This window comes from Acanthopagrus latus, chromosome 24, assembly GCF_904848185.1.
Source record: "Acanthopagrus latus isolate v.2019 chromosome 24, fAcaLat1.1, whole genome shotgun sequence".
NCBI lineage: Eukaryota > Metazoa > Chordata > Actinopteri > Spariformes > Sparidae > Acanthopagrus > Acanthopagrus latus.
In genome coordinates this window covers 303,818-328,523 of record NC_051062.1, presented here as the reverse complement: position 1 = coordinate 328,523, position 24,706 = coordinate 303,818, and the positions used below count along the sequence as shown (strand labels likewise).

General features: G+C 38.7%; 1 protein-coding gene across 1 annotated transcript in view; it reads right to left on the bottom strand.

Annotated features, from left to right (window-relative positions):
• Nucleotides 1–22,961, bottom strand: part of fbxl16 (F-box and leucine-rich repeat protein 16) — a 46,971-nt gene extending 24,010 nt beyond the window's left edge. Inside the window, exon 1 of the mRNA XM_037090467.1 lies at nucleotides 22,573–22,961. The gene's annotated coding sequence lies outside the window, so the exon portion shown is untranslated. The remainder of the gene's footprint in view (nucleotides 1–22,572) is intronic.
• Between the last annotated feature and the right edge of the window lie 1,745 nt (nucleotides 22,962–24,706).

Below are 24,706 nucleotides of genomic sequence, written 5' to 3'. Positions count from 1 at the left end.
TGTAGCTTAATCACTGCTGGCACCGAGAGTGCTTGTCTCTTCCCCTGACCTTGTTGGAATCTGTGTATAAAATTGTGAACACTCCTTTACTCGGGGCTCATTCACTCAGCTCATGAATTTGACTGTGTGGTGAGTCCATCTGCAGATGGTTGGATTAAACTTACCGAAAAGACAGATCTGACTTTACTCTTTTATTGACAGAAATTTCCACCACAAGAGTTATCAAAAGCTTGTGCCAACGTCAAACATGGTGCAGTCCATTTTCATGCTTCACCATAAAGCATTAAGCCCTTATAACTTAAACATACAATTTCCTATGTATACCAAATTCATTATACATGTATATGATGTTGCCCTGAATACCTCCATGCATCAGTACTGTGTCATATCTATAGCACCACCTACTGGAGACAGGAATTCAGACAAACATCCCATTTACATTACATTTATAGGTTTTTTCCTCCATTTCATACGTTACAAGATGACATGCTACTAAAAAGGTGAGCACACCCTCCGACAGGGTCGCCGCCAGTCAATAATCAAAACACACTTGGCCACAAATTTGTTTGAGGGATTTTTCACCTGTTGTCCATTTTGTTTTTATGTAGATTGCGGAGAGTTCCTCTGACTTCAGAGTATATTATTTAATACCAGCAGGGGCAGGCCACCAAATCATAAAGGAACCGCTTCCACATTCCTATCTGGACCAAACTTCACATGTTCACTATTATTTTTAGAATTACATCTTTCTCGTCCCAAATTATCGCATTTTTCACTGCCTGAATATACCCCAAAACTCACCAAACTTGGAATATAAATCACACCTGCCGAAAAATTTCATAATCTATTATTGTCCTCCATTTTCACCACTAGGTGGTGCTATAGTCAAGGAAAATGTGTTTTAGCTTAAAACTCACATACTGTCGCACTTTCAAAAACCTTACATCCACACGTTCACTGAATTGTGTTGAATCTTGTGATATAGTCTACGCCTATTTACGCCTACTGTTTTGGGGTTTTTTTTTCGCAAATTCATGAAATGTCACAAGCTTACTTCTTTCAGGCGATTTCATCGATTTCCACGAAACTTTGCACACAGCATCTGTGGACTCTCCTGACAAAAGTTGTTAAAAGAACTATGATATTCCAAACAATACTCAAGTTATTAAACAACAACTTCCTGTACATTTTTGCTCAAAACACAAAGTGTTGCATACCTCTACATTGGTCTGTCCGAAGGACATGAAACCCAGGTGACTACTTCCCCATGAGCCCCAGAGGCTCTGTGCAAAATTTTGGCAGATGACCACTGGGTGGCGCTGTTTAGAATTTAAGTATTTCATATCTCCACATCAGTTGGTCGGATTATGACGAAACTTGGTAGAATCATTGACAATGCCCTCCTGATGAAAGGCATTACCAGGGGACTCTATAGTGCCCCCTGGAATATTAACAATCCAAGCCCCACCTCCTACATGCACATACATGAACCAAATTCGGTATGCATATGTATCATCACCAGACACACAAAAAACATCACAATACCAAACTGTCACTCCAACAGTAAGTCAGCCATTTTCATTATTAGAGCCCGAGCAGGTCTTGACCTCGAGGATCCATTGTGTGATAACATAGAGTCAGCAGCAGGATTTTGCACCCACAGTCAGTACTATTAGTAGATGTGTGGGCAAAAAAACAAACAACCACAACTACCATTATTCATTGTATTATTACATTTGTTTTGAAGTTATTGACTTAGTTATTATAAGATTTTCACTTCTCAACTAACATAATAAATCCCTGCAAACATAAAAGTTATTACATTTGTCGGAAATTGCGTGTTGTGTTGGTAGTAGGCAGCAGCTATTACATTTGTGGAAAATGTGTTACATTTGTGGGTTTATTACATTGCAGTTTTTCTTGATTGTTTTGACCTGCTTAAAGAAACTGGGAGACACCAAGACACCTCTTGCAAATGTGTTAACCCTTTGTTAACATTTTCCTCACCCTTTTGCAGAACAGTTAACACAGATGTCATTTAAGCAGTCCATAATCCATTTTAGCTATGGTAACAAAACAGAAACCATCTGTTCCTAACTGCCTACATCAGTATGAAATCACTGAAGCACCTGTTTGACACTCCTTCACACAAATCTTCAATGGGCAATCAGTCTACAGGCCTGAAAAGATGCTGCATCTGTGTTGTTCTTTGCCAACATGGATGGAGGTGGTCTAGGGCAGATGAGTGAAAAATTGGTGCAGAGGAATGTCAGGGTTGGATAAGGCATGCAAGAAGATTTTTCCCTCGGTGCATTGCAAGAGAGGATGTTGAATGTGATGTGGATGAGGCCATGCGGCCCCATCATCAAGAGAGAAGAGATTGAATATCAAATATCTATCTCATATACTCTACAGTAATAGAATTTTTTTAGTTAATTGTATTAGATTTTATCTTTATCTTCTTTTCTTTTTGTGAGAGATTGATCCACTACTGTTGATCTAGACACATGAAAACAAAATGGAAGCGCTTCAGAATTGTTTTGTTTTTCAGGATATTGCAAAAGTAAAAAAAAAAAAAAAACATAAAGACATGGTACAACTACAATGTTCTACAAAACATAGTGTTGTGGGGGAATTATTGGAAGACATTTAGGCTATGGATCCTGTCTCCTGTTGTTGGCATTTGGCCACATCACCTCATCCACATCACAGGCAACGTCCTCCCTTGCCAAGCTATGGGGGAAAATATCTCCTTGCATGCCATATCCAAGCCTGTAAGGACCTCACCTCATGTCGCCGCATGCCTCTTCCATGGATTGTGGAAGAGGCATGTGGCTGATGGTCATAAGCTTTCCAGCGCCATGCTGAAAAGAACTTTTCAAGTGGATTCAAAAATGGGGTGTGTGGTGGCAAGTTGAGTGCAATAAATCTATTATGGTTGTCTGCTCCCCTTCTTCGTCCTCTTCCTCATCCTCATCCTGCTGCTGCTCTTACTCTCCCTCTTCCTCTTTCTGTCTCCATGTTTCCAAAGTTGGCACAAAGGAGCTGAGCTCACATCAGGTGTATTTGTAGTGCAATGGTTTAGACTGGTTGGTCAACAATTAGATTTTAAATGTTTTCATGTGTGTGAGTCTGTGCGCTTTTCCAATTTTAGTTGTGTATTGTATCATAAATAGATGTTTTTTTTCCCAATTATTGCCTGAGATTTCATTTTTGAACAATGTGTCTTATGTACAAAATAGTGAGTAGTGTTTTGCACAAAGTGTGTTGGAGAATTTCAAACACAGTGCAAAGCATATATTGTGTTTGCAGGGTTGGTGCGTTGTGATGCCTTGGGCATAGCTATGGATCTCATACTCTTAATAGATTTTATTTTGGTTTACATGTATTTTGTGTAATATTTACAGTATTTCAGTTTTCAGCCACAGTTTGAAGAATCAATGGAATCAACAAGATCGGCATCAAAGCATCTCGGATTCTGGATCCAATTCTTTGCAAGAAGGCAAATTTGACAACAAATGGTACTGGCATGAAAGCTATAGTAATAGGCTTCAATGACAAGCAATGGTGCACTGTTTCGCACTGAGTGCTGTATTTTGTTTGCATTCATATTTTGTTGTCCACTGTGTAATGGTTGATTGGAAGAGCTCATACACTTGTTTGCAAGTCGTGTTGTTTGAGGGCAAAATTTGCTTTTGTTGCATATTTTAAATGTTTCAGCACGGTTAGAGCCTTTTGCAAACAAAATGTTTCATTTTGACCATGAGTGTCTGTCTGTTAACTGTTTTGAAAATGTGGAGCTTGAGTTGACTGCTGCATCAAAGCAATCAAGAAAAACTGTAATAGCAGCATGTACATCGTCACTGGCGACAGACCAGTCCAATCAGCAACGATTCATGTCACCCGAGGGTACCTACCTTTTAGGGTTTGGTTAATGTTGTTGTGTTTTCTGATTTGCCGCTGCATTTTCTGTTTTGTTGTTGTGTTTTCTGATTTGTCATCATGTTTTCTGATTTACTGTTGTGTTTCCTGATTTGTCGTTGTATTTTGCACATCAGGGCCACCGTATGAATGAGACAATTGGACGGGCATATTAGAGGCCTGCAACAGCCACAGTTGCTGGACTTCTATTATTTGTCAGAGCATTGGAATGATTGACTGCGGTTGGAACAGAGATTTTCTACAAATATGACAAAAAATGCTTCCAGAATAACTTACTAACCTAGCTTTTGGTTACCTTTATGATCAATCTGTCAACCATGTAGGACAGAGACAGCAACATCTGGACATTGTGGTTTTATCCCATTATCTTAAATGTAGAACAACATCTGGTGTACTTCTAATAACAAAAGCCAACATTAAGGCAATTGTTCCCCTGCACTGGATTTGGAGCATGAAGGAGATTGTGTGAATATTTCTGAGGCAATTATGGTGCTGCCGAATAGCCTTTAAGAATATAAAGGTGGATAAAATGTGGTTTAAAGTATTTTTAATAAAGGCTGCTTGTACCTGATCTTAAAATATTTTGACTAAATGTTTTTAGTTAAAGTATTTCTTATTAATGTTTGATCCATATTTTCATCTTCACTTGATGAAGAATGGCTAAATAAGATAGGACTCTAGCACTTCTCATCATTTAAAGAAATTCAAGGCTGGTAGATGATGAATGCTATAACAAAATGTGCAGTAATAGTGTCATTTTTTCTCCACTCCTGTTTTTTAAGATAAAAATCATGGTCCACATTTACATGTATTCATATCAGTTTTTAGATTTATGCTCACCTGCTCTCTGAAACAGGCCCCAGACACATCACCACCATAGTGTTATAATGGTTGCTGATCAACACAAACATCTGAGGTATCTGGTTGGCAACACATTCTGATTTTTGAGTTTACTTAGTTTAGATTGAATGATGACCAACTGTTTCTCCTCATTTGAGTTAAAGAATGCAGAGAGAGTGAGGCTCACAGCTCCAGGGGTCCGAGTAGTTTTTCAACTGTGTGAGTGCTAAAGGTTAGAAGGCGGCAGGCCATCATAAAGTACTAAACCTGAGGTTGGCCCATACGCGAAATGGTGGGAGAATACTTTTAACATACTACATGGCGACACCTTTGATGAAGAAAGCACAGAAACATACATTGAAACAACAACACCAACACCACCAACAACAGTTCCAGTTCCACTTAAACGTTTATGTAATGTCCCAGGTAATTGGGTAATTTTGGGGACAAAACATAAAGTTGACCGCAGCCAAGTTAGATGAGTTACAGGGGAGACAGGTCAACTCCTGTTTTAGTTTTCGTTTCGTTGTCTTTCCGCTTATCCGTGAGGGTCGCCGTTTCCCCCTAAGGGGCTTAAAGGGCCAAATCCAGTTCACACAATGGGCATACACCCTGTATAAGTTGCCAGCTCATCGCAAGACCCTTACTGATGGCAAGGTGCCATCTGCACATCAGGAGCAGATGAACTTTGGGGTTGGCTCAAGGATACTTCGACATGTAGCTCAGTTCCGCCCAGTTCCGCTCAGTTCCGTGACCTTCTGATCACCAGTCCACCAGCTCTACCCACTGAGCTACAGCCACCCTTCCTCTTTTAATCTATTGGATAATTTACCAAAGTGACCAATTAGGAGAAGTGGGTGTTGTGGGTTTGTTGATACGGTTCTGTCTAAATTTTCAAATTAAGGGAATTAAAGAGAAACTGATACAGTAGAGGTTTGTGAATTAATTGGAAATACGATGCAGATAGTGGCAGGTATGGCGCTAAGCCTACATTGTTGGAAGTCATGCGTGAGATTCCTCACTATTTCCTATGGGCCAAGTTGTCTCAAATAGAGAGGAGAAATATTGAGAATAAGAGGAATGAGAACAAGAGAAATAAAGACGAAGATAAATAAGCGAAAAAAGAGAAACTGCTGTGGCAGCAATAATTGTGCTGATGGCCATCCAATGCAGACAGTGACAGGCAATGCGCTGAACTTACATTATCATAAGACTTGTGGGGCATTGGTTTTCATTAGCTGCATGGTTCAGTTGTCTCAAATAGTAGAAAAGAACAGAAAAGACTGGGCAGGAAAAAAAAGAAGACCACAAAGAACAATTTAAGTGAGAGAGATGTCAAATCAAACTTATGGTTGTGACAGTATAAAATTTGGCTAGTCCACGGATGCGTGTGACACCCATGGACTCCAGTATAAATAATGTGGTGTGGCAAGTGGTGGGCTGTTAGAGGCGGTTTTCCGTATTCTGAGTCCAGCAACCAATATGCAGTATGTGACATGTTTAAGAGTTGTGATGACAGTCAGCTGAATAAGTGTTTGTGAGCATAGAAAGAAAGAGGGGGCTGGCCTGGTGGTGTGAAGTGTTTAGTGTTGTTTGTGCTTATTGTGTCCTGTGAAACTGTGTGGGCTATGAGATTCAGCTAAATTTGATGTTAAATCTGATTGTTTGTCCATAGAATGAAATTATAAGTAATCTATATACATGTGCATTATTTGAATATAACATATACAATGCATAGGTATTTTAATTGACAATGTGATATATAACAATAGATAAATAAATTATAGGAATGTATTAATGTGGGATTTTCCAACTGAATTGATGTGACGCAGTTAAGGGAGTTGTACTTTTGCCCTACAACTGAGAAAGTGACAGTTTGAGTCTCATCACTGTCATATTTTTTGAAATGTGGATGGGTGAGTGAAAAAGGTTATTTAGCAATACGATTCCTTGCCCTCCATTCTAAATTGAGTAGTATGCTTTAGATGTGTTTTTACCTTTAGCCAAGGTGGTCACTGTAAATTAGAACTAGATCTTAAAAGACCTGCCTGATCAAATATAGATGAACTAAAAATTTTAAAAAGTAGAACTATACAGGACCTCACATAGAGGTAAAATTAATTGGTCTTAATTGGCTGTATAAAGGAAATGAAAACTTGGTGGTCTGGAAATTTACCCATTAATTACATTATTACTTATATGCATAAATAGCACAATCACAAAATGCATAAATTGGAGTAGTGTGACGAACATCAAACCAAAGTACTGGCATTCAAATATATTGGCGAAGTTTGGGGGATCCAAAAGCCGTTTAGTTAGACAAATATGTAGCAGAGTGCAGATATTTTCCTACAGAGATTGAAACCAAATCATACATATTGATTTTGCTCTAAGAATGACTCCTCAGAGCAAATGATTAAATCAAATTAATAAATGATAACGTGGGGGTGAAATATAGAAATATTTTTCATTTAAGGCGTAGTTTATATAAAATGCCTGTTTGAATTTTGGCAGATGAAGGGTTGATTTATGATTGACAATGAGTCTATCCAGCTGTCTTTAGCTCTCTGTGATAGAGAGGAGCTCAGAGTGCATGTTTGTGGAGCAGAGAGAGAGGACACAGAGAAAACATCTGGTGTGTGAACACGGGGACACAGAGAGAGTGTCGCTGCAAGTGTGTAGTTGCTCCCCCTCCCACACTTAGATACAGATAACCAATATAACTGTTTAAAGCCTTAATGATTTTACATAATTTAAAATAAACTGGATCTGCATTAATGGCAAAATAATGATCTTTAACCAAACCTGTATAATGTTTACATTATTTGGGTGATGATAAATAAGTGATGTTTTTGGTTTGCGCTTAGTATGGACAACATGATAGTTTTTGTGTTTTTCTTCTTTTTCCTATACATCTGGGACACGAGAGTCCAAGAAAGAAGGCATAACATCTAAGGTCGAGGGACGGACAAGCGTCACCGGACATCCGTTACATCTGTTGGTGTTATCCACCTATGTGACCCACACTAAACCTGCCAGGCTAGTGCAGTTTTATCCACAGACCCTTTAAGGACACAATCACAAACACACACACACACACACACACACACACCCACACCCTTGAGATAATCCTAAGAAGACAGAAACACACACACACACACGCCAACACACACGTTCATACACTCACATGTTAATGCTACAACATTTACATACACATACACACAGTGTTATTGCACACACATGGGGAATACAAAATAGGAAAGAATTGTAAGTAGAGCTTGGCAATTGACTGATCAGCTATCGTAGATCATCGGTTGTTAGTGATTTTATTATCTGAGTATAGAGTTTGATTTTATCTTGGATGATTTAGTATCTGATGTCTGAATTGGTTTATAATTGTTGAAGGACATAAACGGTGAGGAGATTGGCACAGATGTCAGAGTTTGTCGGTTCTCAGAGAGAACTGGTGGACTTTTAGTTCTCTATTTTCCTTGTATCCCCACAGACAGTTGAGTTAAGGAAAGTTATCATTTTTTAAGGCAATACATTATTGGCTTTCTCTGAGGTTGACAAATTTATTCCATTGTTATGGGGAAGTGGTTGTGGTGAAATGGTGTTCTGAAAACACATTTCTAATTGATTTGATTTAGGTGAGTTCTTTATCAGGAAAGGGGGTTGGGATGCAGGCGTGGACCCAGGGGACTGACGTTGACTGACTTGTGAGGCAGAGACAATGTGTACTGATTTAAATATACTAACTTAAATCAAGCTTGATGCAATTTTGTTTAGGCCTCCCAAACCATACATATCCTTGAAAAAAATACTCTCCTAATCAAAGCATGAGTGTGGAACTATTAAAGGTGTTACTAACAAAGTCACATGTAAATGATGTACAGTCCTTAATAGACTACTTTTGCTTCCTGCAGATCCGGCTGGGGAACCACATCCATGTCTGGAAGTGACTAATACTGTGTCACACCAACAAAGCATTATTGACACAACCCTCATTAACCCTAACTCGATTTTCTTTTCAGATGATTCTGCTGAAAAACAGGCAGCTGAAAATGTGGCGATAACTTGAGGTTTTTCTTTCAAGGAACAGGAAAGGACTAAATTTCAAATATCATTAACGTCTATATGTCTGTGTAATGGTATGCAAATATAACATTCATACAGGTTTTGCTGACCCAGTGCAGCTCCAAAGGCAGTTGCTCTTACATCTATCTCTCCAGGGACAAGAAGTTGGAAGTACTGGAGCACCAAGGGAAGATGTTGGGAATGTCCTCACAGGCAATGAACAAGAAAGAAGACTCGGCGACACCAATTCATAACATGTTCAGAGGCAGCAGGATAGACTGTTCCAGGGAGTTTAAGCAAGATACAATATAATAAAAATGGTGTTTGATGTATGTTACTTAGTTTGAAAATGAAAAAACAGATGAGTTGTTGATGACAAGAATGGAGGAAGGCAGTAGTGCTGCCTGAAGCAGAGGTGTCCAAACTTTGAATGGGGATCAGTATGGACAAAGGGGAGAATGGAAGAAGGAATAAAGAAAATATTAATGCAAAATTGTAGATTGAATGTAAGAAGCAAAACTGAAAAAGTTGAAATTTGGAAAATGTATGATACTGAAGAAATTGGGGTTGCACAGTAGTTATTAAGTTCTAATTTTAGGCTACATTAGGAGATTAGTATGACATGACAGATGTATGTGAGCAGACATACAGGACATGCCATACAAAGCAAGACAGAGGGGAGATTAAGTGAGAGCCATTTCTGATCCTGGGGTTGGATTTTGGACATGCCTGATCTAGAGCACACAACAATAGTGATGGATGTTGTATTCATAATATAAAGAATCTGATTTTTTTTTTGCAAAGATAATGGTTGGGTTTCTCTTCTCAGGATGACAGCGGAGAGATCCTGTCTGGAGACAGGACAGAAGGGATGGAGAGAATTAATTGATTCAGAGTGTTACGGACAACATGCCGCACTAGATGGCAATGCTGCTTAAGAGCGAGAATTCAGTTGATTTGATATGTTATATAGAATAAGACAAATTTCTATGTTCTCAAATTGTTGTGTTTTGTTGTAATCCTGTGATTTTTGCAAATGAACCAAGGAATGAACAATAATCTTAATGATATTGTACTTCAATTAGGTTTTACTCTTTATACCATCACATAGCAATGTACACTTATTAATAGCTGAAAATAGGACCCGTGACAGGTTTGGAGTTCAATGGCTGACTGGCATATGGTTATTCAATTAGAGGATGAATGGTAATTGGTACTTGTAAATTCAAAGGAGTTTCCCTGCTTGGATTGGCCTGAAGATGCGGATTCTCCATAGTTGATTAGTAAGGTTTCCTATTTCTTTTTGATACTCCTTAGGAGGGTATGTTTTTGGAAAGGGATGCAACAGCTGATTTGTGGGATTCCCCTACAACTACACCTGAGAAGCCATAAGCAAAGATTTCAAGAGTAAGAGGTACTTTTCAGAGTTTACTGAGAAGGAGTACCTGAGGGGAGTCCTGCAGATGAGGCTAAGGGTAGCCAAATTCGACCTAATTAGGATAAATAATGAGCTTATCCAGTCATAAAGTAATTTAAAATAAGGTGCTATAGGGCCTAATAAGAAATTAATTCATTAGCTTTCCCTAAATTTCAGTTTAAAATAGGACTCTGAGCTTAGTAATAGGATTGAATGAGGAGCCCCAGATAAGCACAGCGACAGGAGTTGGACAAGGATAAAAATCATTGTGAAGGTGTTTGTATGTATTTTTCAAGACCTAGCAGGACTGGAAGGGGGGAATTATGAAGTATCTGGATGGCAACACATTCTGATTTTTGAGTTTACTTAGTTTAGATTGAATGATGTCTAATTGTTTCTCCTCATGTGAGTTAAGGAATGCAGACAGAGTGAGGCTCACAGCTCCAGGGGTCCGAGTAGTTTTTCAACTGTGTGAGTGCTAAAGGTTAGCAGGCGGCAGGCCATCATAAAGTACTAAACCTGAGGTTGGCCTGCACGCCAAATGGTGGGAGAATTCTTTTATCAACATACTACACGCCGACACCTTTGATGAAGAAAGGGCAGAAACCACACATTGAAAGAAAAACAATTGTCCCAGATCATTGCTTGCAAATGTTGTGAATGATGGGAAAGAATCACAAAAACACAGTGCTATTTATTCTTTTTTAAGGAAGGTGAGGAACAGTCATCCCCGCATCATAACTCTTCTCCTCCTCCTTTTGTTGTTCTGTCACTTTACTTTCTGGCTACACAGACTTGCATGTGCCCACTGTACTTGAATGGTCATGTATGTGTTATTTGTTTTCAGGCCACTGCCCACTGACTCTAAAAATAAATTAATTAATTAAAAATTGGACAATATGTCAGCTTCCCAAATGTGAAGTCAAAACATCTTGATCACCCCGCCCCCTGGTGGTCGGCTGCAGAAGTGCACATCATTTCTTTTAATGTGCATTTGATGATGGTTTCTGTCATTTAAGGTTTTTCTTATCACGCTTATGTATGCTCAAGTGTTAATGTTTCTTATAAGTCTGATTTTCATTTGTTATCTGATCTCATCAAAAATTGATGTGACGGCACGATTGACAACTGAGAGCAGTGCCTCTGTCTTCATAATTGAATAAACAACTGATCTTAAAGGACAGCACAATTTATACTGTTTAACTTTTATATGTGGCGGACCTTGCCACCTTCCGAGCCTCAAACAGTGTTTTGGGAACTTATTTTCCTCTGAGAACAGCTTGTTGATTCACTTAAGGAAACGAGAATCATTTCTCAGTTTGTATTATAACCTCATTCATATTGTAAATCTGGGTTTGAATTTCCAAAAGTATTTGTACCCCTTAAATGTAGTAGTAACCATATTACATCATTGCACAATAATTAAGGAAAAGATATTCTTTCTGATAAATTCAAGAGTTTTAGTTGTTTTATATATTTTACTTATTACAGTGACAGCTTATAACAAAAACTCTAACTTAAGTTACTAAAAATGACAGATTGCTGTGATTGATTATTTCTCCTGGTCTTTAACAAAAAAAATATTAATTTGAAGTTTTTACATCTATTCCCTATTTTGAGTTTCACATTTGACATTTGTTTGTTACATTTCCATTGGCATCTTCAATTTAAGCTTTCAGTTTCAGCAATTCAATTAGAGCTTTTGCATTTTAAATTTCACTTTTTTAATAATGTTAAGAATCGTTTGGAGGAATTAACAACCAAGTCACATCGGATTCTATCTATCTGATGTGACTTGGTTATCAGTAAAACAATATCTATTGTTTAATAAAACCATGACTATAATTTTGCCATAGAAAACATGTTCTATGATATTTAGCTATGTTTGTGCTTTGCCATTAATGGAAATGTTGTAAATCAATAAGTGGTTTTCATTTATGGCACTATTTGATTAATGGTATTTTTGCAGCACTGATATGAAGGATCTTGTTTTGTCAGGTTTTTAATTCACTGGTTTAATCAGAGCCAAACATCAACAATTTCTTTACGAGCACATATATTTTAGGATTGAAAACAGCTGAGTCAGATACTGTTGTAACTATCAGCATTCTGTTTGGATAGGCTGCTTTTCCTTTGTTGTTTGCATTCAACAGAGCTGAATGTTGCATCCAAGAGAAAAACACATCATAGTGTAAATGAATGCTGTGGCCATGCACTCACCCAGCCTGTTTCCTGTGATCTCACTGTATCAGCAGTAGAAGGAGAGCTCACAGGCTCAAAACACTTAATTATGTAACATGCTGACAACAGGGCTTCACACAAAGCAGCATCACTCTTTCCCAATCTAATGAAAGCCAGTTGTGCTATTAACAGCTACTACATCCATTTTCACATTCACTTGCACATATACATTTACATACTGTCTATAAATGATCAAGAACACTTTTCAATACAGCCACTTCTGGCAGCATTTTATGTTTTATCACTTTTAAGCATTTGTTGTTGGTCCCTTAGCAGATGGAAACTGGCTCTATCTCCACTGTACCATCATCAAGGTTCATCCATTACATAATTCAGCAATGTTGTCAAGTAGACTGGCTACACAAGCACTGTGAAACATTTTAAAAAACTGACATGTTTCAGGAAATGTCACACTAAGCCATCACGGAAGCTATCACCGGCCTGGCTAAATAAAATGCTAAAATGCTAAAATAATAAAGTAATGAATGCACAGCTACAGGGAAACTATATTTACCACTCATTTATCTGTTGTGTCAGTGGGGTATGCTGTCACTGTCAGGCAGGAATGTCAAAGCATCTGTAGTTTTTGCATCCTGTGATCTATCAGAAGCAACAATAAGCGAACATCCAAATTTCTGTGATAAAAGCCTCGTCCCTAAAAATGAATCCTAACCCCCTATCACTTAACATTGTACAAGAAAAAGTTAAAATGATCCATGTTATTTTTAATTTTGATTACTGTTGCATTGCCCATAGTAAGCATGTATTCCTATAGAAAAGTGGGAGGTTAAGTAGCTTTGTGACAGCAATGTTTGCGAAAAAGCCTGGCGGACATTATTTTCCCTAAGTCCAGTTTTAGACGTGCCGGTGCATCCGTCGACTCGGGAGGTGGGCTGTGGGGTTGGGTTAGCAGCTGGCTACACAAACATCCATAGATTCCGATTCCACTTTGTTGTCCTCACGTATCCAGATCTCCTCAGACCGGAACAGACTCGGTCCGGACTCGTTTAGTCTCATTAATTCTCAACAGTCAGTTTAGATGCACAGAACAGGACCGAACAGCCGGAAAAATCCCGGTCCAGCTCGCGACGCTGCAGGTATAAATCCGCTTGTTTCTTGAGGTATGTCATGGAAGTGAGCTCTGCAGTGATTGGCTCTGGCGCACACATGGCTATTGTGTGCAGTGATTGGTTCTGGTGCGCATGTGACTATGGTGGCTATGGTTGACAATGCTAGGGGAATTCGTAAAGCATTGATGAAATAATTTATTAATGGCATCATTGTAATCCAAACAAATGTGACGTTGCACACCCTTGAACCACGCAGCAGCCATGTTGAAACTCTCAGGTCAGTCTGATCCTGATCTGCAGAGATATTTGAGGCACACATACACAGAATGACAGACACACAGACAGAGATTCCTTGCTTTTATAGAGAGACTTAAAATTACAAAATAACATAAAATCACAGTAGGAAAAAGTTAGATTTTTTTACTGTGAAAATCACAAATATGTTTAATGAGCCAATTGCATTAGTTATAATGCAAATATAAATTGTTGTTTGCTAAATTTGTTTTTGAAATTTACAAAGTTATATGTAACTATTAACATTTAAATGCAGGCAATGCCAGCTCCTCAGCTCATTCCTGCCTGTTCCACATTCAGTAATCTCCTCATTGTTTTGACTTACAACACAAAAATATGACTACACTACACACTAAACACACTACACTAAACACTATATAACATACTAACTATACACTCCAAACTCACTATATGTCACAAATCTCTCAACTCTCAAAACTCGCCATCTCTGTCGCTGTCTGTATCACCGCCGGCATCCCTCACACAACTTCCCCTGTTCCTCAGCAACCAAACTTGCTGCTTGCGGACACTTTTGTGACAAAAGCCTATTTTAACTGTTTCTTCCTGCACAAAGCACACAGGCAGGCACAAAGCAAACGTGACGGCAATGTTCGCCTGGCTATGGTGTGCAGTGATTGGCTGTGGTGTGCACGTGACTATGGTGGCTACAGTTAACAATGCTAGCGGATTTCGTAAAGCATCATTGTAGTCCAAACAAATGAGACGTTGCACACCTTTGAACCATGCAGCAGCCATGTTGACACTCTCAGATCAGTCTGATCGTGATCTGCAGAGCTATCTGAGGCACACGTACACAGACAGACAGACAGACAGACAGATTCCTTGCTTTTTTTAGAGAGATATTTCTATAATAACTATAAGTTATTTATTCCAATTAATTTTTGTGTCTTTAATTGATGATGTACTTATTGGTGGCAAACACATTTCATTTCCCATAAATTCTTTAAAATAAAAGTTAAAAGTCAGTTATTTAGCTATCACCAGCAGTAACATAAAACGACTCCTGAAACAGCTGAGAGCGAACACGAAGAAACAAACAAATACATTAGTAAAAACAGGGACACTAAACTAAACTTCAGATCACATGTTACAAGAGGGGCCTGACTCCTTTAAGAAAGAGGCAGCACTTTGATCTGTGTAGGTAAGATGTGAGTGGTAGAGCAAGAGCTAGAGAGTGAGAAGTAAGGGGTTGGGAAGGAGGGTCCTTAGCTTCAAGTTTGTAGTTTTGCAGCGACTTAAATGTAGAGTGAAGGCCAATGTTATCAATAAACAGAGGCAGCAGCTTCTCAAGGCCAAGTGAAGGGCTGAGCAAAAAAAAGGTTCAGTAGTAAAACACACATCTTATCTGTTCCTTGATTACAGCCCGGACACAGAGCAGGAAATTGCTGAAGTCACAGATTTGATAACAAGCTACAAACTACAAAAGGCTGATCACACAGAGGGCTCTATCTATCCTCTATCTATGTCCAGTGCAATAAACCAAAAAAAAACCTATGAAGACATCTATTTCTGTCATGTCACTAGCAAAATGGAATTGGACACACCCAAAATGCACTTCTTGCATGCATGCAAATGCAATATAATATATATAATATAAATGCAATATATAAATATATATATAAATATATATATAAATATATATAGAAATATAGATAGATAGATAGATATATAGATATATATATATATAGATAGATAGATAGATTGATAGATAGATAGATAGATAGATAGATAGATAGATAGATACATATAGATATATAGATATATATATATGTTATTATGTTATGTTGTTATGTTATGTTATATATATATATATATATATATATATATATATATATATATATATATATATATATATATATATATATATATATATATATATATATATATAATAACAATTCTAGGTGTTTAATAGTAAATCTAATTATTTATTCATTATTCAATTATAATTCACTTTTCACAAAAAAGTCTTCTCCTGATTGAATTCACTACTAAAGCCATTACCAAATGTGTGTACATTAAAAATAGTTCATTACTCTGCTATGAAGATCCATAATATTGCACCTTGTTGTAGTACTTAAAATAAACCATTTGGCAACATGTATTAGTTAAAAAGCACAACTGGTAATTTGTTATTTGTTAAAGTTGCAGGCACTTTAGTCAGCCATACACTCATAACATTAAATAAACATAAAAGAAGTCAGTGTCGTGAAACAGTGTACATGCACTGTAGATGTACAGTATAGCCTGTGCAGAAAATCATTTCAAAATTTATTGTCTAAAAGGACTTCAGCCAACCTTGGCTGACATTGGGGTGAGATACACCCTAGACAGGTTGCCAGTTCATCACAGTGCTGAAATACAGAGACAACAGTTATTCAGACTGAAAATCATACATACAGGCAATTTAAGCCCTGTTCAGAACAGAGATTCACAATTGTGTGTGTGTGTGTGTGTGTGTGTGTGTGTGTGTGTATGTGTGAGTGAGAGATTTTTTTAAGTTTCATTTCATTTATTTGTATTTTAACCTACAAATTTTATTTTTGTTTTGTTTAATTGATTTTCGATGCTTTGGCAACATAGTTCTCATAACATTCATGTCAATAAAGCAATTTTGAATTGAACTGAATTGAGAGAGAGAAAGAGAGAGAGAAAGAGAGAGAGAGAGAGAGAGAGAGAGAGAGAGAGAGCAGAAGCACTAGGCGCTGATCACATCGATTACATGCATTATGATCTTAAACAAGCCACCGGCAACAAGCACAGAGCAACAGTGACATTTAACACCAGAGTGGCACTAATATTGCACACTGATGAACATGATAAACACACATAACTAAGCTACTCCAGCTGGCACTTGGCCAAAACATATCACGTGCACCAAAGGCAGAGAACCTGATGGTATTGGAGGGCCTTTTCAATGACGTAAACTAAAAGGAAGTGACTTGGTGTAGGAGCCACTGTCTTCGCCAAGCCTTTTAATGCAGATTATCATAAACACCTAAAGGCAGTCCTAGAAAGGACAGTGCAATCGAGATCAGAAAGACTGGGCTGAAGAGGGGGTTCTAACAAGATGACCGGCAGCAGGGTCAATCCAGCAAAATGCAATGTGTCTGAAGATTGGGATGGTGCTCCCATGAAAATGGCTGCAAACACTGGCTTGAACTGCCAAGTTGGTACTAGTGAAGATATTTACCGTGGCTCCAAGTTAATCTTTGAAAGGGGATAATGAAAACCCTGACATAAAAGACAGCTCACACACTGCACAGCTCCAATAGCTAAATTATTTAATGCATCAAAGTAGGGATATCTGAGTAAACCTGATGAACGTTTGCTCAAGTCTTTTTGAGTCACAGTTTGTTCATTTTTGACTTGACACTAGCCACCTTTGAGTTGGAAGTGTGTACACACCTTGTTTGCAGCAGATAATGTAACCACACATAAGGGACATGGTTCAGGAAATGGCCCTGACAATCTCAATAGAAAAACTTGAACCATCCCAAAGTTGAAATTCTGAAGTCATAATGTTGATTTGCTCTGGACCACAGTATGACAGACAGTGTATAAGTTGACGGGCACAGAGGAAGTGGGCCTTAGAATTAGTGCTATCGATTTACAGGACCTAACCAGGGGGGCATGGAGGTCCATAGAATTTGATAGATCGTGTGGTTTCAGGACATGGGGCACCACCATAACAATGGTCAAAGCAGACAATATGGGAGCAGCACATGAATAAGCCTGAGATGATCATGGCCTTAAGTTACGTACCCAAATAGTCTGCACTTTTTTAGTGTTGAAATCACGAAGAAATGCAAATGAAATAGACCCTAATATGTGATCTTCTGAAAGCAATGGCCTTTAAATTTATATTATCCATTATGGGGGAGCAATAACACAGATGCAAATGGTGTAGCTGAAGAATTGATATATTATTACTGTGGTAAATGTCTAGTGGAATGAAAACAAAGTACAGTGTAACTGTGCAAAACACAGAAGCAACACTTGACCTGACATTTGTATCTAGAGCAACAGCAGATTTAAGCACATCATGGCAGTAATAATAATATACGCTGGGGAGGACACATTCCCCCAATATTCAAATATGCTCAAATGCCCCTTCTGACGTATTAATATAAAAATCTGAAAGAAGTAGTGACTGGCAAAAATAAATACAAGCGAATGTAATCATCACCAAACCACCATTATATTAATATTGCAACCAGTTCTGGTGTAACTGTGTACCGCATTTCTGCATTGGGCACACCCTTGTTTATTTGTCCAAGTGGTGTTGCTTTATCCCAAAAGAAGCCATTGCTCAACTGCTGTGGGAAGGTACAATCACTAGCCCCATTCACACTGCAGTTTGAATGCGGAGATCCTGTGCCAATTCTCAGCCTCCTCCTCTGTGTGCATGTCTCGGAGGTGGTGAGGGGGGAAATTTCGCTCAGGTGCTGATACGCCTCTGGAGGTAGTATCAGCAGCGCAGTATTGGCAAACCTAACCAGTATGAATGGATAAGCCGGTGATGCGGAGCGAGGGCGTGTTGGTCTGACAGTCTGATAACTGCACAAGTCCTCCACTCAACAAAATAAAGAGAAATGTCCCACAAAGCAATGTTGTATGACCAAACAAAAGTAACATAGAGACTGTAACACTGTATTTTTGGCAAAAATACCACAGTTATACATGGAGAAGTATCTATCCTCCTGCCTGTCCGACCAACTCTTTGTCATATTTCTGCCTGAAAAACAGCATCTGTCACTGGCAAAAAACTTCAACTCACCAAGTGTTGGTGCTGAAAAAAAATCACAGCGATTAGATGGATTAGATTAACAGGAGGACACCAGGGGAAACACTTTGAAAAAAACACACAGATATCATCATCATGACATATACCATCTTGCCACTTTAGGAGTCGCAGCTCCAGCTTTCTGTTCTAATTACACAGCGAAACAACAGCAGAGAATTGGCAAAACACCCTGCAGAGATAATGCGGCATCTCTGTGTGAAAAGGGCTAGTGTCAAAGAACAAAACACAAACAAATCCATTTCATTACGCTCATGTATGTGTATGTGTAAACTGGAAACTAAAATGTAATATAGGTGTTATCAATAACACCTCTGTAATAGTGTAATAAGTGTAATAATCCTATAATTCATTTAGATTCAAAATGTAGTTGATCTTGTTTTTAGTATAAATGGATTATCTTCTGCTTTCAAAGGAATACCTTTTGACTTCAGGTAAATGTACCTTGACTTGTCTTGATGTCTTATTTTGTATTCATTTGAGTTACTGGCTGGACCGCAATAGCGGGACCAGCCCTACAAACACGTTTGTCAGTGACTGAGTGGGCAACAGAGTTGAACCATTGGTCCAGGTAGTCGAGTCTTACCATTTCCTGCCCTTTCAAATATAATCAGCATAAATGGTTATTTTATCACCAGGGGGCATACCTGCCAACACTCACGATTGCGGGAGTCTCCCTTATTTTTAACCCTGATAATTTCTCCTGTTAACCTCATGATTTCATAGTGATGCAAATCAAGTAAGTGTAAAAAAAATATTCTACCAAATTTTATCTAACTTGATGTGAGACTTTCCATTTTATTGACATTTGTGTTTTTCACTTGCAAAGGACACACAGTAGACAGGGGCACCGCAGAGCATGATGCTCTGTGCTCGGCCTATGATCTGCAGCAATCATTTTGACACCTATTCTATTCTGTGTGTGTCCGGCTAGCAAATCTGACAAGCAAAGACAAAGTTACAGACTGCAGGCATAAAAAACATCCCTGCAGATCGTATAGTCTTTTTAATGTAATTGTTACAAAGGAAGCAACATCCTGCTTATCTAAGGATTAAGACATTAAATGCTATATGTTATAATTTCATGTTTTTTATTATGAAGATGCTCTATGTGTAGACCTAATTAGAAAAAGCAGTAGAGAAGAATTTAACTTAGAGATATATGTGATATATGCTTTTTTGACTACATGCATTAAGATGACATGTGATCTGCTACTTCATTGCAGATTAACAATAAATATTATGGGGGCCACAACAAAAATGAGCTCTGTCATTGTCACTGAATTGGCCACATTTCCACACCTTGGCCAGACAATCTTGTTTTTAACTAATTAAAAGTGACAAGTCTGTAAAACACTTAGGAAGACTTACTTTAAGCACTAGTATATCAAGACAAAAATATGTATGTCAAGCAATGCTCAGTGAATTTCTTGCACTATATTCCTAGTGAAGTGTAGCAATTGCCAGAATCTTATATTTTGATTTAAATCTAGTCCAACTAGTTTTAGGGTACATTCTTCCATATCAAAACACTGTTTTATGTAAATGGTCAAGGAAGACTGTCCTGAAAGACAAACTTATTGTACCACCTTAGGTGCAGGGGTACACAGCATGTTGTCAGCCAAAACCATCTACAGTATATGTACTATATCTACTGCTTCATCTCAAGCAACTACCCACAGGTCTTCCACAATGGTGAGGTACTCAGCAGCAACACCACATGACAAAACAACCAATATTACAAGGTTCATACCAGCTCCACATAAGACTTATTATTTGTGTGCCTTGATAAAGTGGTTACATTCTAAATAAAGAGGTTAAATTCAGCCTCTTTTCATCTGGTCTTTAAAAATGATTATAATAGGACAGGTCCTTGGAAATTATCAGTAATTATTAATATCAACCAATGATAGACTTTTTCAGCCATTTCGCCCAGGCCTATCCCTCATGTAAATATATGGACAGATTATTTGACTAATATTAAGTAATTCCTCTCCTTAAAGGATAAGTTCCCACCCAAAATTAAAAGCTAGTCATCATCTAGTCAGTTTCTGAGTCCACAAAACATTTCTAGATCAGCAAAACAGCATCCTCCTAAAGAACTGAAGTAGCTCAGGTCTTGTTTTAAAATGTAAGAAAGGGTTAAACTTTAATGTTACCTGTTGATTTACTGGACCAAACTAAGTTTAAAGCTAAGGTTTGAAACCCTGTTTCACTGTTATGTTTGTTGTCCTTTCTGCCCATGTATTCTCTATGCATATACAATTAGGGATATATTATGATTCTTCAAAAAAGAAGATAACATTTCTATGTCCATTTATCATTACATCCTGGTTCCACAAGGGTTCCATGTTCATGTTTCGGTGTAGAACATGATTTTTTCTCCACCCTAAGAAAGTAACTGGACTGTCCTTGTATATCTTATATTCAATAATGTCTTTAATTAGCTTTTAGCGCCTTTTTTTGTCTAATATTTTTATGATCAGAAAAACATCCACAAATCCATCAAGCCTCAACTGGAAGAATTACACTACATGCCAGAATCAGGATTTATAAATCTGCAAGCATTTGATAGCAACAATTGCTCACATAACGTAGGTTAACGGCCACTGATAGTCTTGTTTTTGCACAGAACAAGATGTATCTGCTCTGGTCAGTGATTGTTTTGGGGGTTTTTTTGGGGGGGGGCAGAGTAACCTACTTCTGGTCCTCTTTAACTTGTATCATCTTCTCTTTCAGCATTCTATTATCAACAAGATCTCAAGTCAATAAATATGGCAGCTTGGTCAGTGGCTTCAAACTATGAAGCTCTACCTTGCCCTCTACAGTTTTGAATTGGCTGTGTCGTAGGGTGAGCAGTAATAACTACAGTAATAGAGCTTGATGACAAACAGTTTGTATAGTATGCCATATTAAGACTTTTGGAATGTTATGAATGTTGTCAGATGGTCGTAGTTTGCTTGTAGTTAGGCACCAAAACTAGCAAAACTTGCTTAGGTTTAATCATAAACACAGCCATAGTCATACTTGTTTCAATGGCCACGGAACATGATAGACTCACAGCTTATAGGTTTGTTAAATGCATGGAGCACCTTCCTCTAGGAGTTTTGTCAGGCGTGATAGAAGCACTACAGTGATCTTATGATGAGTTAAAATGATGACATTTACAGAAAATGATCCAAATATACATTATTAAGCTAATGGGAAGTCTAGCCCTCTTGCCCCACCACGACCATCAGGGTCAGTTACAAATGTATGTTTTGCAGCAAATATCAACAGAACTCCCAATTAACTTTCAGGTTTTCAAACATAAGATGTTTTGGTTCAACCTTAAAACCACTTAAGGACAAAAGGGGAGGGGAGGAGTTGCATGTATCATTAACTTGATCATATTCAGCACTTGGAATTATAGAATTGTTGTGGAGCCTGCAGAGACTGGACAGGAGCTGGCCAACATCAGGGGTGGAACCACAACAAGCAGCGGAGTCCAGCACCTGATTAAAAACGAGGATTAAAAGCCAACACACACATTGCTGTGCAAAGGAGAACGGAGGAGGTTGCGTCACTGACAGACGCTGACGTCATTGAGTTAGTTAATAATACGCAGCTCGATGCGGCTGATCAGCTCCTTCTCCCAAAGGCCCCACCATGCACACAAAGAGCTCGAACACCCAGCGCCATTCACCCACATCACGCCGATCTCCCCGCAATACCCTCCGCCTCGTCTGGGCAGAGGACCCGCAGTGTGGATGCTGCTGCCATTTCCCACCAGCCCATCATCCATCACAAGCGCAGACATGCTTTACACACACAATCTGTACCCATGGAGACATCCTCCTCGTCCGGCCTTTTTTCGCAGCATCCCTTACCTCTCAGAAGAAAATTTACTCGGGTATTAATCCATGATCACCGAGCCGTTATCGCAGCCTCACGATCACGTTTCTCCCAACGTTGCGGCGCAGCGGATGCGAAATAAATAATTATTAGGACGCAGCCCTGCCCGTTATGTCCTATCGGGAGGCGAGAGATGCGCCTACCGAGCCCATAGATACAAGAAGAGCACCAAGGTCCAAAATCAGAATCAGTTCAGCGTAGAGAAAACCGACACAAAGCCTCCTCTGCAACACCGTTGCAGTCTATTTAAAAAAAAATAAAAAATAATGAAAATCTGATGTGTATTCGATCGCCTAGTCCTCCTCCACAACAGAGTGGCCCTCTCTGTCTCGTAATTTCTCCTACACACACGCAGAGCGGAGCAGCTCCGTCTCATTTAAAGAGATAGGATAGGGCAACTGGAGCAGCGCTGTGCACAGCCCCTCTGCTTCTTATGTAAGCAGCAGCTTCTGCTGGTTTTGCAGCACAGACACACTGACACCGTCCATTAACCACAGGTGACCAGCCAATATGTAGCCGCTCGTTCTATACTATATACAGACATACAGAGAAAATAGTGCTTTAGGATGCTAAACAGGCTCGTTTTCAGATTATATTCCAGGTGGTTGTGTGAGTTGACACAAATAGGACCAGTCTATGTGTACAACACTGGCCACTGAACACTGACCGTCAGTGCTCCATTGTAATGCGTTAATGGTTGTCATATAAAATACATTATAAGTGAAACAAACTGACACATACAAACAGACATCAGTTTAGATTTTTTTTATGTGTCTTTGTTTCAACTCACAGAGAGCAAGGGTGACAAAGCATGGTTGGTAGATACTGCACAACTACAACTACATACTATATATGCACATGTCCATCTATAGTTTTGTTAGATCCTGTCCTCAGCAGCAAAGCAGGTTATTCAGTGGAGGAAATACTGTTCATGATTGTGCTTAAAATCATTGTCATCAAATCATGGGTATGACATGTAAAAAGTTATTTTATTAGTCCTAATACACCTAGAAATACTCAAAACTACTGATTAAATTAAAGACTAAATTAATTAGGTTGGGGGGTGGAAACAGAATTAAAATGGAAATCAAGAAGACTAAGGAGCTGTTCACACCAGCCCAGTTAATTTTGCAACCATGAAGTTATGTTCCCGGTTTTACTGTTCTGTCCACATGCAACCGTGCTTTTGGAATGCTGAAACCATGGCCGTTTGAAACCAGAGTCCAGGGTGAGGTTTTCAGCCAATTCAGGTTTCAACGCTTGCTGAATATTTGCGAATATTCAGCAACCAAATATTTCCATTGCTTATACGACAGAGCTGAGCGCGTGCCTCTGTAAATATGTAAACACAGAGAGTAACGACAGTTAGAAGGTGGTTAGAAGTTGTTAACTAGCTTCACTTGATAACTTCACTAAAATGGACGTGACTAAGTTGTTGTTTATTGGCTTGCTGTCAGCTGTGTTCGGCTGTCATGTCCAGCTGCTCAACCTAATGCAACAATGGCAGCGCCTGGATGAGCAACGAAGGAGACTGCTCCTCTTGCTAGCAAACAAACGATGCACCCTTGCAAGTCGCCATTGTTGTTTGTATTTTGGTATTTGCCACACTTTCCCTTTCCTGTTTTAAACTATTTTGATTGATTAAAACAGCCTTCCGGTTTTACCTTACATCCTCACCTATTGCTGTGGCATATGTATTACACGTATATTGCATCACTTGGTGGTGGATTTTACGGTTGTATGTGTACAGAGTTATTCTATTATTTTTATTACACCACTCGTATTTAACAAAACCTTGGTTGCAAAATAACCTGGTCTCGTGTGGACAGGGCCTAAAGAGATATGTTAGGAAAAATTTACAGGTGTGGGTCTCTGAGATTTTTTAATCTATCTCTTTAAACAGCTCACACATCGTGCCCACCCTAATCCCATAACCTGTGATGTGAGGTCACAATGCAGACGTTGCTTCATTTGAAGGGGCTGCAAGCCAATCAGCTTGGGAATCATTGCCATAAAGATCTCTGGGGGTTTCTCCTGTTATGGGCATCACCTCTATCAGGAAGTGACGCTATGGCTCACTGCCGCTCCTCCACTGTTTGTTCTATATCT